The following is an 18,178-nucleotide window of genomic DNA, read 5'->3' as shown; positions in this document are numbered from 1 at the left end:
TCAATTTACAGTAGGTCTATATACAATTCTTCAGTAGAGCTACACAGACTAGTAATCATTTTAAGAACATATACAATTCATCAGCCAAACTATACAAACATATACAATCAAATACAATGTCACACTCCACACAAAGCACTGAACTAGTCTCTTCCTTAGTTCTTTCTCCAGAAGTCCGCAGAAGATGCTTCTTTTTCTATTAAAATCTTCCTTTGCCATTGCTAAAGCTGTTCACTTGCTCTACTGCTTCATTTAGTATTTGCACGTTTACCTTCATTACTTTTCTTCCTATAACCATGGTCTTCGTCTTGTTTGCATTTATTTTCATTCCATACTGCTCACAGCTATGATTTAGCTCCAGTAGCATATCCCTTAGTATCATCTCTTCTTCTGCTAACAACGCCATATCATCAGCAAATCTTATGCACTTTATTCGTCTTCCTCCTACTATTACTCTCCCATGTTCTGAAAACAGTTCTTCACTAAATCTTCCAAGTAGATGTTGAACAGGGAAGGTGATAAAGGACATCCTTGACGTACTCCTCTACCTATTTTGCTTCCTTCTGACATTTCTTCTCCTATCCTGACTTTGACTCGCTGTTTCATATGAAGGTTACTAAACAGCCTCCTCTCTTTCCAATGCACGCCATCTTCCTTAAGGATCTCCATCAGTTTATTCCAATCCACTCTGTCAAACGTCTTTTCTATGTCCATAAATACTATACATTTATACACCGCGGTAACAGAACAATGACCCACCTTTCGCAGTGATATTTGCCCCTACTTTACCATTATTTCTTAAGGGATATACAAAATGTTACCATGGCAAAGAGATGTCCATTTTTTGACAATACGTTATTATTTTCAATTATTAAATTTTTTTAAGCATTAGAGACAAAGAGGCAAGTTTTATAAACAACAGTAGACAAGCTCACAGATTGTATCGGGTCAAGTACCCACATAGGAGACATCCGGCCCATACCATCTTTCCACGTCTGTTCCAAAAGTTAAGGGCAGGAGGGCACGTGGTGCCAAATTACAATTCCATTTCCTCACAACTATTTCTGCTTGTAACTTTCGACTCAGTCATTTCGGGACCAGGGTTCTTTATCTCAAATTGATACATGTGCCCTTCGCCATCATCCCTGAAAGTTTGTAACACCACCTCGGAAACACTCTGTATATTCTGAGGTTATGAAATGTAAATCTTTTACGAACATCACATAAAATGTGTTTAAACTAAGAGAATGTTGTTTCTACGTCATATGACGTTACAGGGGCATATCTATAATACACTACATCATTGTTATTTAATTACTCCATTCGTACCTGCTTGCAATTTCTACCTCACTTATGAATCCATTTGACGTAATGGATGTAGCTACCAGAAGAAACCGTTCGATCCGCTGTACGTTTGGGAACGAAAATACACTGTCTGGTAATTACATAAATTCTGGGCTCTTATAAATAAGTAGCAGTCAGAGTGCTGCATTGGAGTTAAATCAATCGCTTGAACTCAGTCGAGTGTCGCACCCTCGAGTGAGATACGATCGGTCGTGATACGCTCGTAATAAATAGAAGCACAGTACAAGGTCATCTCACCGACATGTCTTATCCTGTATGGAAGGCGACAGATAAGATACACATATGTTTTGCTCACACGGTAAAAATAAGGCTTTAGTTTCTGCATTCATGACAAACGTTTAATGGAACGTACCAAAACAGGAACATGAAGTTATAAATAAAATAGTATGAAAAACTTCGATATACAGTTATTATTGCTAATTAATAATTATTCAATATTTCATTTACCACATATATAATATGACAGGTCCATACATAGTGTTCCGCCTACATACTGCGACAATGTACAAAATATTATTGATATAGCAGTAGATTAATAACAATATTAGTACAGAGATAACGTCACAGAAAATATAATAAAAAGAATAATCATGCTGCACAACTGTTACAGACGCAAAGATTGATACAATAATAATAATAATAATAATAATAATAATAATAATAATAATAATAATAATAATAATAGTAATTATTATTATTATTATTATTATTATTATTATTATTATTATTACTACTACTAGAAAACTTGATACAGTTCTTGCATTATCGTGATTGTGTTCTCCGTTTATAATAATTACATTTATGTCTAATAACATCTATCAGATGTAGCAAAAACAAAATCACTCCTGTGTGGGGGGGGGGGGAAAACATTTACCTACAACATTTACATTACATTTTAAAGCAAGTTTTGTAGTTGTACTATGGAGAGGTTAGTTAAACACTGCAAAGTTTTGAAATGATGAACATCTATGATGATACTACACAGTTCATGACTGTAACAACAACGAATGTCTAACGCTCGGCTTATATCGTTCGAGGATTTATCGCTCGTGACAATTTTACCCATCATGCATATGCGCTACCTATCAGATTATGCTATGAACTTCTTGGCGTTCGAGCGAAAAAGTCCGATGCAGATCTCTGGAGCAGTACAGTTTATATTTCACAGCATTTCTGACCGACCGACAGAAAGACTGAAAATGTGTGTTTTGGGTAGGCTTTGCGCAATGAAGATCGTCATATATTTAGTGTACTGTAAGAAAGGGTTCGTACTCAATCATTCGTGTTGTTAGGCCATGGAACAGAAGCGCCCTTTTTGTTGTGTGAATAAAGAGAAGTCGGAATAAAAAACTTGCTCTCTAATTGAATAACGATGCGAAACAACGTTCACAAATTCGTGTGGTTTACGGTTGGGTTGTTCGCCTTAATGGGAATCAGTGAAGCATTTCTGAAACAGTTTGAAGACTGATCAAATAGAATTTTAACAGCGAATCAATGGAGCGGAACTTTGAACACCTTGTGCTTCCTCTGAGAGGGGAAGCAAGCGTCTTACCTCACACAGGAAGTAAGTGCAGATTATCATTTGGAAACCGTCCAACCGATAACCTGGCTATGTGTTTTCTGTAAGGTGCCTCCTTCGAAGATATATACAAAGTGGAAAGTGTTCTACTCTTATGTTAGTCGGTATCTTATTGTTTCGTCGGTAGAGCCAATTGGCTAGTCTACATTCATCGAATCATAGAGTCATTTTACCTAATAGCCAATTGGCTAATATCTGAAATTGAGACAACTCATCCTGCCTAAGGTCCTTCTGTACTTCGCTGTACTTCTTCCCCTTCCCCCCCCCCACCCGTATGTTGTAGCTAATAAGTTACGTCCATTTTCGGCTTTTCTCCCTCGAAATTTTCTAGCGCTCCTTCAGTGGAGTGGCGAAACCCGAAGTGAGACAAGTGGCCAACAGGCTTGGAGTTCACATATTCAGTTTTACACAGCCCCAACTCCCTTGCAAGGACGTGTTTTCACATATCTTTAAAGTTTCTCCTCCATTTCATTCATTCATTCATTCAGTTCAATGACAGTGTCCGGAATATACGTAGTATAGGGAATACAGTGTGAGAAGCGACATGTAACTATGGAATGCTTCTTTTTCATGCTTAAAATGCTTAAAAATTTTAAGCAGTTTATTGAATAAGAAAACCTCCTTGCACAAAAAATTTATTTTCAGATTGGCCTAAAACTTCTCACAAAGGTAAATTAATGTTGACTATTACACTTTTACTACGTCATACTACTTTTGACCAATAAAACGGTACGAAAGGACCTCTTTAAACCAATTGGCTGCTTATCGCACAATTTTATCGCGTCCCTAGCATTTGTTTAATTTTATCGCGTCCCTAGCATTTGTTTAATTTTATCGCGTCCCTAGCATTTGTTTATTTTTATCACTATCCTAGCATTTGTTTCTTTGTTTGCCAACATTTCAAACTGCACTGGTCTGGACGTCAAAAAAGCAGAAAATTACAAACCACTCCAGTCGATGCACAGCACTTTCAAATATGACTCGCATTGGCATTCAAGAACAAGAATTAATAAAGATCACTGGTCATAGCTATGCATCTTCCCTGAAACCTTATTTACAAATAAATGAAGAGCACCATTCGGAATTCCAGAATAAGTTGAGGAATACACCATGTACATCAACGAGTTCCACTTCTTTTACGCACACGTCCAATATAACATCAACTCAACCACCAACCACTAAAATGTTGAAATTTAAAAATTGTACTTTCAATAATTGTTCCTTTTAAAGTTATTCTTGTTTATTTTTTATTTCATCATCCTTAATTAAAACTTTTCTTGTTTATTTCATCATCCCTAATTAAAACTTTTCTAACACTTATTTATATTATTTAGGTTATGTTTGTTATAGCTTCTGCTATATGATATTATGGATAGTCACGTATCAGAGATTGTTTAATACTAAGATTTATTGAAAAACATCTGTCAAGTGGCGTTGATTACTGGGATCCGGATAACTGAAGTGGAATGCAACTGTTTTAATAAAAATGAAATTGAATCAACAAAGCCTTCTTGACTAGTAACCGTCCACAGAGTTCAATGAATATTCCACAGTTGGCACAAATGATAACAAGAAAACAGCTAATCATAACACACTACTGCCATCTAGCATAAGATAATATTTGTAATGTTGAGATGGTACAATAATACATTTGAAGACAGTTGTATTTTCGTAAGTCAATTAATATTTTATTGTATTGGAGTACTTCGTTACTTCTAATCTTTATATAATTTCTTCTAATCGTGTAATAGTCAATTAAATCCCACTTCAGTTTTGATTCTCTCTAGATAAATCTAATGAGATTACTGTTGATAAATACAATTTAATTAGCACTTGTATCAAATAATAATATTACTAAGTTCTTTCGGAACATATTCATATTGCACTTAGATTAAAATATGCTGGTGTTAAATCCATGAAATTTAAAAGTTTATTATGACTCTCTATTTAAACTTAGGCCAAAAAGCTAATTAATTTATATTCCCATAACTATTTTCAAGCTTTTGATTAAATATGAACTAAACATTTTGAAAACTTTGTCGCAACGAGTCTCTTTAGTGAGGTCAATATAAAATATATTTAAAAAATATAATTTTAAAACTATTACCTCTAATGGCGTCAAATTTTTTGCAGATAACAGTATTGTAGGCCAGTTTATCTAGTTTAAATTTCACAAATTTTGGATGAAAATTGTGAAAGTTTTAAAAATAATTGAATCAGGAATTTTCAAAAGGGACCAAGTCCAAATTTTTGCAAATTGAGCTTATACCTTTTCCTGGCTCTCCATACACCCTTCTTGGATTTCAGCTTTAAAAGGAACCAATTTCTATAGAATGTACACATTTAAATTGTGTATCGACATGTTTGGACTGTTATACATCCAGATCCATACAAAAAGTTTTTGTGTTGTTTTCTTAAAATCTACTTTTTCGGACTTGGTCCCTTTTGCATATTCCTGATTCAATTATGTCCCCTTAAAATACATTTTTTTGTGATCAAGACTTCCAACGTTACATGCGATGTCAAAGACGGTACACAGCTTCAAGAACTTTCAGTTCTCGTCTAAACAACAGATCAAATTGCTTAATTTTCCCCCGTTTGTTAAAATTGCTGTTGTTGCAACTTGATACGAGAGGACGTGGGAGGAGGTAGGGGAAGAGGGAAAAGGAGGTCAATTCATATCGCAACGAGAGAATCGTCTCCGAAAAATTGGAACGTTCATTAATACCAGACGGAGTACAGGAAGTATCAGACAATGCGTAACAGAAACACGAGACACGCGTGGTGGACATGCGTGTGGGAGACAGCTGTACAGTTTCACACATCACACCTTCCACTTCTAGGAAACCATGGCAACTCTGCGCTTCCTTCAATTATTTCCAATGAAACTAGCATCTCACAGAGGAACTTGAGTTGTAAAGTCTTTTTTCTTGTAATACTAAGTACAAGGTGGGACAGAGCAATCGGACGATTTTCAAATGGAAGTAACTCAGTAGTTATGTCTATTAGAACATAGAAAGTTTTATTTTCTCAATCCTACTATCAGGGACTGGAATGCTTTACCTGCAGACTTAGTAAAGGCTTTACCAATAACCAAAAATGCATTTAAAAATAGGCTTAAGGACTTTACTAATAGACAGTAGTATATTGTACACACTACGTAAACTGGGGTTACTTTGAACATAGAAGAAATTTTGAACATTTTTTCAGAAATTCATATTTAGTTTTCTACATGCTGTGCTTGTTACAGATGGAGGTAAATTTGGTATGAGAATGATTTTATAATAAATTTGCCTTCATCTATAACAAGTGCAGCATGTAGAAACCTAAATATGATTTTCTGAAAAAAAAAAATGTTCAAAGTTTCCTCTGTGTTCAAAGTAACCCCAGTTTACGGTATTAAAAAAGGGTGTAATTGATATTTTGTTATTGAAGTGTTGTATCAGTGAGGAAGTGTGTTGTATCAGTGAAGAGTGAAGTATGTTGTGTCAGTGAAGTGTGTTGTGTAAGTGAAGTGTGTTTCTGTCAGTGAAGGTTTATAGTTTATAGTGGCAGTGCCACGTATTTGAACAGTGAAATGTTTTTGAAGTGTTAGTGAAATCAGATAGTATCAGTGAAATGTGTCGTAGTTCCAGTGGACAGCGAAATGAGTGTAGTGCTGAAAGGTACTTGTGCATGTATGAACATATCATACTCGTGGGTTTTAGTTTGATCTGAGGGTTAAGATACAAATTAGATTTACTTTAAATGTTATTTTAAATAATCGTGCTCCATTTAATTTAGGATGCTCCTTGTTATTATTATTAGTATTAAATAATATTAATTTATTATTAATTGTGTTAATTATTAAATGTCATACTATTGAGTGTAATTAGTTACCACTGCCACCGTATATATACCCATTTACAGTGTGAATAAATAAATAGATACATATATACACAAATATATTACTGCCAAAAAAGCTAGCTATGTATGCCATTTCGTTGACATACATTTAGATTGTCTTGAAAATTATGTCCTTCAAATGGTGTCCTTCTCTTCATGCATTCTTCAAGTCTTTCCCTGAAATTACGTGTCGCTCTTCCCAACATTTCTTCATCAATATTGGCGATTTCCTGGGAAATAGCAATCTTCAGGTCATCAGTTGTTTGGGGTCTCTTTACGTACACTTTGGACTTCTGTTAACCCCACAGAAAGGAGTCGCAGATGGTAAGGTCAGGCGAGCGGGGAGGCCAGATGTCTCCACGCCGAGAAATGATGTGCCTTGGAAACATGCGGTGCAGAACTGTCATTGAATTTTCTGTCATATCTGAGAGGCAAGATAAATGAACCCCTGCGGTGGTCCAGGTTCGAGTCCCGGTCAGGTCTGGCGGACAAGGTCGCAGTTGGGATTTTTCTCGGGGTTCTCCCGTTTTCCCATATTAGGCATCTACATTATTCCGTCACCATTTCTCCATTTTGTCATCGTTCTGACGATGGACGGAGGGGGCTGGACTGGAGACGAGGGGGTTGCCTGCTCGAAACCTGGGTACGCAGCAAACCTTAGTGTAGTCAGCCGGTGTGGGTTTGGGAATGCGCCTAGTTTGAGGGTGAGCGCAATAGATCGTAACAGATCGCAGTGCTGGGCCATAGTTCACTCCTTCAGCAAATTCCATTTCATTCGGCAGAACCTAAATGCCACACTACACCTGGATTAAGACACAGTAGGAATTATGGACCAAGACTACACAATTCAGTATTGAAAAATAATCCAGACCTAAGCAATTTACACATTCTTAAGTTTAAAAATAAAGTGAAAATGTTTGTATGATATTTGATAAATTGTATTATTATTTTAAGTGTTACTAGCATTATATGGTAGGCCTACTAATATTTATTGTATTTACCTGATGCATGTAACCTATAAGATAAAACATTGTAATAAATATAAATAGATCATTTTCTTAATTAATAACAGTGCATATCTCCAAAAAATGATTTCTTAGCATCGCCACAGATACACTTGATTGTACTTGTCACTATCTCTTGTCACTAGAGAGTTCTTGAAATTTATATTTTCCCCGCCATTCATAAAATATTTTGATATGATACCTCTTGCACAAAAGATGAGATCTATAACTGAAACTTGATTAATATATTTCAGTATTATTTGTATTTATCCTGGTAATAATGAACAGTTTGACTCGTAGACATTTTGTTTTTCAGCATTAACTTCCCATGATTGTCTGAGAAGATTCGAAGAGAACGTCAGGATGTAGACCTTCAGCTCCCCCCTACTACCAATAATGCATAACACAATATCAATACGGCGGTTGCTGTCGTCTGCGATACAACGAACCTTTCTGTTGATTTTCGAGTTCGTTATTTTTTTCCTGGTTATTATATGCTTATTTAAGTTGTGTTAACTCTCACTATGTGGTTTTATATTTTATTTTATCCGTCATAGTATTTATTTTATTATTGTAAATATTTTTCTTTTATTATTATTATTATTATTATTATTATTATTATTATTATTATTATTATTATAAAATATATTCTAAAATAATAACAAACCGATTACCTGTTATAACAGAAAATATATTACTGGAAGAACAACATGGTTTTAGGAAGAATAGATCCTGTATCGATTGTGTATTCTCCATAAGCCAGATTATTGAGAAAAATAGGGAATACAATATCCCAACTTATATTGCCTTTATTGATTACAATAAAGCTTTTGACACTGTTAATCGTCAAAAATTATGGGAAGTATTGAGATCTACAGGAATACCAGATCATCTAATAATGGTAATACAAGGCTTATATAGTAACACTAAAATTAGAATTAAACTAAAGAATGGAATAAGCGAAGAAAGCAAAGAAATAATACGAGGTGTTCGACAAGGGTGTTCTTTATCACCTGTTTTATTTAATTTATACATTGACGACGTCACCAGAAGGTGGCTATTACATACGGAAACAATTTTTAACCGAACCAATACACCTCTAAATACAATATTGTTTGCTGATGATCAGGCTATATTTACTACCACAGAAGATGACCTCCAACGAGCTTTGTTTAAACTGAACTGCATCGCCAAAGAATATGATCTTCAGATATCTACTAAAAAGACTAAAGTGATGGGTTTTAAGGGAACAACGCCATTAAGAACAAAAATAATTATTAATAATGAAATCATAGAGTAAATGAACTGTTTTAATTACCTGGGCTGCATGATATCATATGAACAAATTAACGACATAGATAGGAAGCTCTCTAAATTCCAGCAGTTAATTGGCACGATAAAAATAACACTAAAGAAGAAAGTTAGGACCGACACAATTTTAAAATTTTACAAAACAATGGCGATTCCAACATTAACCTATGGATCCGAAACATGGTGCATGACAACTCAACAAATGAAGAGAGTAGAAGCAGCTGAAATGAGACTGCTAAGGCCAATAGCAGGATATAGCTTATTGGACCACAAGCGAAATGAAGACATACGACAGGAACTAAATATGCCAAATATTATAGAAACTATCACAGAATATAGGAATAAATGGCATGAACATATATGTAGGATGGAACCATCCCGCATTCCATACCGACTACACCATTATAAACCCCAAGGGGAAGACGAATCGGAAGCCCTAGAAAACGCTGGAAAAACCAATTGTAATATTGCTAGGGAGACGAAACGGGCCAATGGGCCCAAATCGTATTGATGATGATGATGATATTATTATTATTATTATTATTATTATTATTATTATTATTATTATTATTATTATTATTATTATTATTATTATTATTAATGCATTAATTTGTATTACTCTCTTTGTATCATCTCTGTCACGGTTATTCTATTATTATTATTATTATTATTATTATTATTATTATTAATGAATTAATTTGTATTACTCTCTTTGTATCATCTCTGTCACGGTTATTCTATTATTATTATTATTATTATTATTATTATTATTATTATTATTATTATTATTATTATTATCGTTGTTACTATTATTTCTATCATTTCTATTATTGATGTCTGTAAAATTTATGTAGACTACTGGACTGTACCCGAGCACGAGCATATGCTCATTTCGGGTATCTATTCATATGTATTCATTTCAAATGTAAATTGTGAATAAATTTGAAATTTGAATTTGAATTTTATTCCATTCCAACCCTAAGTGGAAAGATCCGTCTCGGGTTCGACGTTCGAAAAACCAAACCAAGATAGAGAAAGCAATGGACATTGTTGAGGCGAAGTGTAGGAAGGGGGTTTTGCGTTGCTGAAGATGAACATCTCAATGAAAATGTGAGAATTGCCCAGCACGGTTTTGAGGCTGGTAATTTCGACTCCGTTTTCCGTGACAAACCAACATCAGGAACATTAGTATATCTTGAAGAACATTCGGCACAATTGTGTAAAATAAGTAAACTTGTGGCTCATTTCTTGGGGTAAGGACGGCTTTCCATATGCAAATATTTCTCTGATATTTTATGTTGTATGTGGGACACAGCTCTTTTGTTCCGAGGGGGAAAAAAAAATCCACTTCGGGTGGTTTCCACCAGAACAGCTTGTTTTAAGGCATGTGCGAGGCATAAAGAAATGACACAGTCACGTTTTCCACTCATTTGTGGTAGTTCGTGCAGAGGTCTTGTTACTATTTCAACAACAGTTCTGTTATTGCACACGCCCAAAGGGGTATAAAAATGGCAGAATAAAAATAAAAGAAACCTCAATCCCCTTTCCGGCACATGTTGATCTGTTCGTGACTAACTAATATATTTTAATGGTCAGGCTGCTTAAAAATAAAAAAAAAATGATCCCCCATTCGAATCCCGAGAAGTGCATATGTTCTGCAAAGGTTCGAGAAAGTTGAAAGAATTATTGTATGTTGCATTATTATTTACATAAGGTATAATTCCAATCCCATTGATGTTTCTTAGCAACCAGTTGTACTGAATCTAATAGGTACGGCTAATACTTGGATTTTACGACGTTCGCTTTTGTTTATTTAGAACTAGCCGTTCTCGTGCGCTCCGCTGCACCCGTTAGAAATAAATATAAAGTAATTACATAATTAAAATAGGACGTTTGATCCAGGGAACATTCGTGTTTGATAGAAGGATAAATCGTTTAATATGTTACTTAATTTAAATTGTATTTAAATAATTAAAATGCGATCATTTGGTCCAGAGAGCACTCAGAAGTTACTGTAATAACATTATAGCATTATGTCCATCTAGAGAAACTACACTTTCCAATGGCGAAATAATAATTAATTACACAAATCGGTTAATTTAGCTTCCGATATTACTACATACAAACACAGAAACATTCTCTGTAGGCTATGTTTCATAGCTTTCGATTGTTGTTGTCCAAGGCCCCTTATAGACGTAGTCATTTGTTTTCATTTCATTACACCGCCTTAGATGGCATTGCATTTTAATTTTAAAACTCATTTATCTCATTAAATATCAGTCCTATAAAAATTTTGCAATTAATAAAACTTCTCGGAAATCATTTTTAAAGAAACTTTTGTTATGTAACATTTTTTCACAAAAAATCAATAATAAGCGAGATATTTCGATTTATTTAATTCAGGCCCCCTTATAACCCCCCTTTTAAATAATGTATTTTGAATGCCATACAACCTAAAATCTAAGTTACAACGAACTTAATTTATATTCCAATTTTCATATAAATCGGTTCCGCCATTATCGCGTGAAAAGGTAACAAACATCCAGACAGACAGACAGACAGACAGACAGACATACAAACAAAAATTTCAAAAAAGTGATTTTCGTTTTCAGAGTGGTAAATTATATATGTTGGTACCAATTACTTTTGGAAAATCGAAAATTACCAGAAAAAATTCGGCTACAGATTTATTATTAGTATAGATTTATTGCTATGGTGAACGTTGCTTTCTGAACAGAAGAAGTCTTAAGATTCTTCCTTCTCCGCAATGAACTTAGCTAAATATAGTATAGCTCATACTTAGGTACAATCAATATAACCTAAGCAACTACTTAACCTTCTATACCTACATGCATTTATGCATCCACTCACCTAATCATTCATACATCTACCCATTTCTACGAGTATATCCACTCACCTACCCATTTACGCACTTGCAAGATTTTGTACCCACTCATTTACTTACGTATGAACTCATCTACATATATACGTAACAACCCACACGTACATATTATAATATACCAACTCAATTTTTAATTCGAATACCCAAACACCTACCCGCCTAGATATGCACCAACCCAATTATATATACACCCATCTATCCAACCTATTCACGAAAGTACTCACCCACCAATCCAACTACTCGTATATCCACGGACTTGCTCACATAAGCAGCCACCCACCTGTTACATTTACATACCCACTCACCTATCCACCTACCTACCAACTTAAGAAAATGAGAAGGAAGAAGGAAAGATATGAAGGGCGGAAATAATGCGAGAGAAACTAGAAGAAAGAATTCAAAATAGAACAGAGAATATAGAAATGAAAGGAGGAAGGAAGGAGAGAATGAGAGAGAGAAGAGAGACATGGGAGAGGAGATAATGAAAGAGAGAAAATAGGGGAGAGAGAAACTAGAGAGAGGAGAGAATGAGAGTGAGAAAGAAGGGAGGAAAGAATGAAAGAGAGAAATAGGAGAGAGAGAAATTAGAGAGAGGAGAGAATGAGAGTGAGGAAGAAGGGAGTGGAGAATGAAAGAGAGAAATAGGAGAGAGAGAAATTAGAGAGAGGACAGAATGAGAGTGAGAAAGAAGGGAGTGGAGAAAGAAAGAGAGAATTAGGAGAGAGAGAAATTATTGAGAGGAGAGATTGAGAGTGAGGAAGAAGGGAGTGGAGAATGAAAGAGAGAAATAGGAGAGAGAGAAATTAGAGAGAGGAGGGAATGAGAGTGAGAAAGAAGGGAGAAGAGAATGAAAGAGAGAAATAGGAGAGAGAGAAATTAGAGAATGAGAGTGAGAAAGAAGGGAGGAGTGAATGAAAGAGAGAAATAGGAGAGAGACAAATTGGAGAGAGGAGAGAATGAGAGTGAGAGTGAGAAAGAAGGGAGGAGAGAATGAAAGAGAGAAATAGGAGAGAGAGAAATTAGAGAGACGAGAGAGTGAGAGTGAGAAAGAAGGGAGGAGAGAATGAAAGAGAGAAATAGGAGAAAAAGAAATTAGAGAAAGGAGAAAATGAGAGTGAGAAAAAAGGGAGGAGAGAATGAAAGAGAGAAATAGGAGAGAGACAAATTAGAGAGAGGAGAGAATGAGAGTGAGAGTGAGAAAGAAGGGAGGAGAGAATGAAAGAGAGAAATAGGAGAGAGACAAATTAGAGAGACGAGAGAATGAGAGTGAGAGTGAGAAAGAAGGGAGGAGAGAATGAAAGAGAGAAATAGGAGAGAGACAAATTAGAGAGAGGAGAGAATGGGAGTGAGAAAGATGGGAGGAGAGAATGAAAGAGAGAAATAGAAGAGAGAGAAATTATAGAAAGGAAGAATGAGAGTGAGAGTGGGAAAGAAGGGAGGAGAGAATGAAAGAAATAGGAGAGAGAGAAATTAGAGAGAGGAGAAAATGAGAGTGAGATCGACTATTGATCAGATTTTTTGTATTCGACAGATATTAGAGAAAAAATGGGAGTATAAGGGTACAGTACATCAGTTACTCATAGATTTCAATAAGGCATATGACTCGGTTAAGAGAGAAGTTTTGTTTAATATTCTTATTGAATTTGGTATTACAAGAAACTAGTTCGATTAATTAATATGTGTCTCAGTGAAACATACAGCAGAATCCGCATAGGCCAGTTTCTATCTGATGCTTTTCCAATTCACTGCGGGCTAAAGCAAGGAGATGCACTATCACCTTTACTTTTTAACTTCGCTTTAGAATATGCCATTAGGAAAGTCCACGATAACAGACAGAATTTGGAATTGAACGGGTTACACCAGCTTCTTGTCTATGCGGATGACATGAATATGCTAGGAGAAAATCCACAAACTATAAGGGAAAACACGGGAATTTTACTTAAAGGAAGTAAAGCGATAGGTTTGGAAGTAAATCCTGAAAAGACAAAGTATAGAATTATGTCTCGTGACCTGAATATGGAACTATAAAATATAAACATTGGAGATTTATACTTCGAAGAGGTGAAAAAATTCAAATATCTTTGAGCAAGAGTAATAAATATGACTGACACTCGGGAGGGAATTAAACGCAGAATAAATATGGGAAATCCCTGTTATTATTCGGTTGAGAAGCTTTTGTCATCTAGTCTGCTGTCAAGAGATCTGATATTTAGAATTTATAAAACAGTTTTCTACTTGTTGTTCTTTATGGTTGTAAAACTTGGATTCTCACTTTGAGAGAAGAACAGAGATTAAGGATGTTTGAGAATAAGGTTCTTAGGAAAATATCTGGAGCTAAGAGGAATGAAGTTACAGGAGAATGGAGAAAGTTACACAACACAGAACTGCACGCATTGTATTCTTCACCTGACATAATTAGGAACATTAAATCCAGACGTTTGAGATGGGCAGAGCATGTAGCACGTATGGTTGAATCCAGAAATGCATATAGAGTGTTAGTTGGGAGACCGGAGGGAATAAGACCTTTGGGGAGACCGAGACGTAGATGGGAGGATAATATTAAAATAAATTTGAGAGAGGTGAGATATGGTGGTAGAGACTGGATTAATCTTGCACAGGATAGGAACCGATGGCGGGCTTATGTGAGGGCGGCAATTAATCTACGGGTTCCTTAAAAGCCAGTAAGTAAGTAAATTTTCCATACTTATTGTTCAGCCTGTATAACTCCAAAGTATCACTTATTTTACATTTGTCTACGAATTTTATTATGTAGGGCACACTCCTTGTTCTAAGGAGAGTACAGCCCGAATAAGAAGGATGTCTGAGTTCTTTTCATTTGTCACAACTTTATTCATTTGTTACAAAGACGTTAGCCTTCGTACGGAAATAAATCCATTGAACAGGAGTGGAACATTTTAGGCGAGAAGCATTGAATTCCTGCCCGCATGGGTGGGAGTGGGGGAAAGGTCAGGGCCATTCCCACTTCGCAAACGTAAAGAAATTAGTAATTGATCACCACCCAATCATCAATCATTGTCATTAGCCTGGTTGTAAAAGAGAGCGGTGTGAAATCCGACAAACGAAAATAACAGCGCGGGTTTGCGTCTAAGCGACCTTCTCTGTGTGTCTGGTTACATATGCAGATGATGTCACTTCCAATAACAAGTTTAGAAATATGTCATCTCGTTGCATCACAGGGAGTGCGTCCAATTGAATAACACTGACTGCTCCGAAAAGATTGTTCAACGTGCAGGATGGGAAAACTGTTGCTATAGTGATGATGATTATAATGATATCGTAGAAAAGGCCGAAGGGAAATGAGGGAGAGGAAAAACAACAGAAGAGAAGGAACTGAAGATAATTGTAATACTGAAAAGTGAGAATTATATGGAAAAGAGAAATGCAAATAAGTAGGCCTAGAAGAAGGAAAAAATAAGAAATAAAACGATAGTTGAGAAGGACATAACGGAAGGGAATAAGGATTATGAGAAAACGTTTAATAATCACTGAAAAATATGAATGAATGAATGAATGAATGAATGAATGAATGAATGAATGAATGAATGAATGAATGAATGAATGAATGAATGAATTATTTCATGTATATATAATTTCATGTCTAATTTTTATTTTCGATATGGAGAAAAAATATGAATTAACACTGAAAGAAATGTTGCAAAATATTTATTGGTGTAAAAATTAATTCATAAGCCTTAAACTCTTAAAAAAAATACTAAATTCGAGTTCCTTTTCTTTTATTTCATATTTCATTCATTCATTTAGTGTTCTGCCCAAGGGCAGGTATTTCATTGCAAACCAGCTTTCTCTAGTCTTTCCAATTTTCTACCTTCCTCTTTGTTTCCTCATATGATCTATCATCTGATATTTTCTTCTACCCGAACTCTTCTTCCGTTCACTATTCCTTCCACTGCATCCTTCAGTAGGCAGTTTCTTCTCAGCCAGTGACCCAGCCAAGTCCTTTTCCTCTTCCTGATAGTTTCGGCATCATTCTTTCTTCACCCACTCTTTCCAACACAGCTTCATTTCTTATTCTGCCTGTCCACTTCACACGTTTCATTCTTCTCCATATCCACATTTCAAATGTTTCTATTCGCTTCTCTTCACTTCGTCGTAATGTCCACGTTTCTGCCCGATACAGTGCCACACTCCATAGAAAGCACTTCATTAGTCCCTTCCTTAGTTCTTTTTCCAGAGGTCCACAGAAGATGTTTCTTATTCTATTAAAAGCTTCCTTTACCATTGCTAACTTCCTTTTGACGTCCTAGGAACAGCCCCAAAACATTAAACTAGACAGTTTTGGTTGTTATGTAATTTGTTGTAAAATTTATGTTCTGCGAATAATAAGTTAATTAAGTAGTAAAATATCGCTGCAATCGAAAAGTATTGGGAATAAATTTGAATAAGGAACAAAAAAAAGTTTCCTTCCCAGGCAGGATTCGAACCACGAAATTCTTATTTACTAGTCTATCGTGCTCTGGAGTGAACAAGGCTCTGAAATCAGCTACAAGGTTCGGTCCGGGTTTTTTTTTTTTTTTTTTTTTTTTTTGCAAGTACTGTACATAATCTAGTGATTAGAAGTTATGCACCGCCATCTCTCCTAGTCTCGAGGTAGAAATTTTCTCGTAAAATCGGGAATCGAATCTGGGCCGGCTAGTCTGGAGGCAGACACGCTACCACAGTGCTAACTCGAACACTATCATCGTCGTCGTCGTCATCGTCATCGTCATCGTCATCGTCATCATCATCATCATCATCATCATCATCAATAGTATAACCTCATAATTTTTATTTGCCACTATAGTCACCAATATTAGAAGGTATCAGTCTTGTTGCTAGGCAACTATATCTCAATCCATACTGGTAGCATTAAGAAGTGACACCATTCAATTTCAGATGGTGATATTTGCAGGTATTATTATTTCCTTTGTCTACAAGCAACCGACTTTCCCCTCTCCCCCACTTCCTTCTCTACATTTAATTGAATCGAAGGGTTTAGTGCTTCGTTAAAAATGAAAACTTCCTAATTTGTGTAGTTCGTGAGAAAGAATTTGGTAAAACTGTGCTGCAGTATTGTGAGGTTTTTTTTTTGTTATATTTCTCTAGGAATTTAAGTTGATCTCTCAATTTAGTGTTGGAATAACTTTTACTCTTTAAAACCACACGCGATCGTGGTTTCAACAAATTGGCAGATTATCTTTCCTTGCATCATTACTGTAGAAGACAATTTTGCTCAATTGACAGAATTAACAGCGCTGAAAGACTGTCTTTCACAATACTTGTAACCGGAAAACAGTATGTCCTCTTTCAGCTACTCCCTCCAGCGTTTTCGAAGTACTCATAAATTTGTACAGTTTACGGTTTTCATACTATGCACTTAAAACATTTGATCTTCAGTTCTATCGGCAGGTATCTAGACCAGCTCTTTCATGAAATATAACCGATTTCATTTCTTGTCCAATCCCACTTAGGCTAATTTCTAGTGACAATGGTAAGTCTGTGCTGCGACATAATCTTATGATATAGCCTATTATCTTCTGAGAGAATAGGAGAACAAATGTCAGAAGGAAGTGAAATAGGGAGAGGAGTACGACAAGGATATCCTTTTATCATCTATCCTGTTCAACATCTACTTGGAGGATTTAGTTGAGAACTGTTTTCAGAAATGAGAGGAGTGATAGTAGGAGGAAGAAGAATAAAGTGTATAACATTTGCTGATGATATTGCGTTGTTAGAAGAAGTGATGATACTAAGGGATATGCTACTAGAGCTAAATGACAGTTGTGAGCAGTATGGGATGAAGATAGATGCAAATAAGACGAAGACCATGGTCATAGGAAGAAAAGTAAAGATGGTAAACTTGCGAATTGTAAATGAGGCAGTAGAGCAAGTGGACAGCTTCTAATACTTGGGGTGTACTATAAGCAGTAACATGAGCTGCAGCCGAGAAGTCAAAATAAGTATAGCAATGGCAAAAGAAACTTTTAATAGAAAAAGAAGCATCTTCTCCGGACCTCTGGAGAAAAAACTAAATAAGAGACTAGTGAAGTGCTTTGTGTGGAGTGTAGCAATGTATGGAGCAGAAACATGGATATTACGACGAAGTGAACAGAA

At 35.6% G+C, this 18,178-nt stretch overlaps 1 long non-coding RNA gene across 2 annotated transcripts in view; it reads left to right on the top strand.

Moving 5' to 3' along the window:
• The window catches only part of LOC138701154 (uncharacterized), a 761,914-nt gene that overhangs the window by 631,680 nt on the left and 112,056 nt on the right, over positions 1-18,178 (top strand). Inside the window, exon 6 of one of the 2 annotated variants that reach the window (XR_011332465.1) lies at positions 8,150-8,375. The exons of the other annotated variant lie outside the window; for it this stretch is intronic. This is a non-coding gene — a long non-coding RNA (uncharacterized lncRNA). Of the gene's footprint in view, positions 1-8,149; positions 8,376-18,178 lie in introns of those variants that run through there. 2 annotated transcript variants of the gene reach the window in all.

Source organism: Periplaneta americana, chromosome 6 (genome assembly GCF_040183065.1).
Source record: "Periplaneta americana isolate PAMFEO1 chromosome 6, P.americana_PAMFEO1_priV1, whole genome shotgun sequence".
Taxonomy (NCBI): Eukaryota; Metazoa; Arthropoda; class Insecta; order Blattodea; family Blattidae; genus Periplaneta; species Periplaneta americana.
This window is presented reverse-complemented; position numbering and strand designations above follow the sequence as displayed.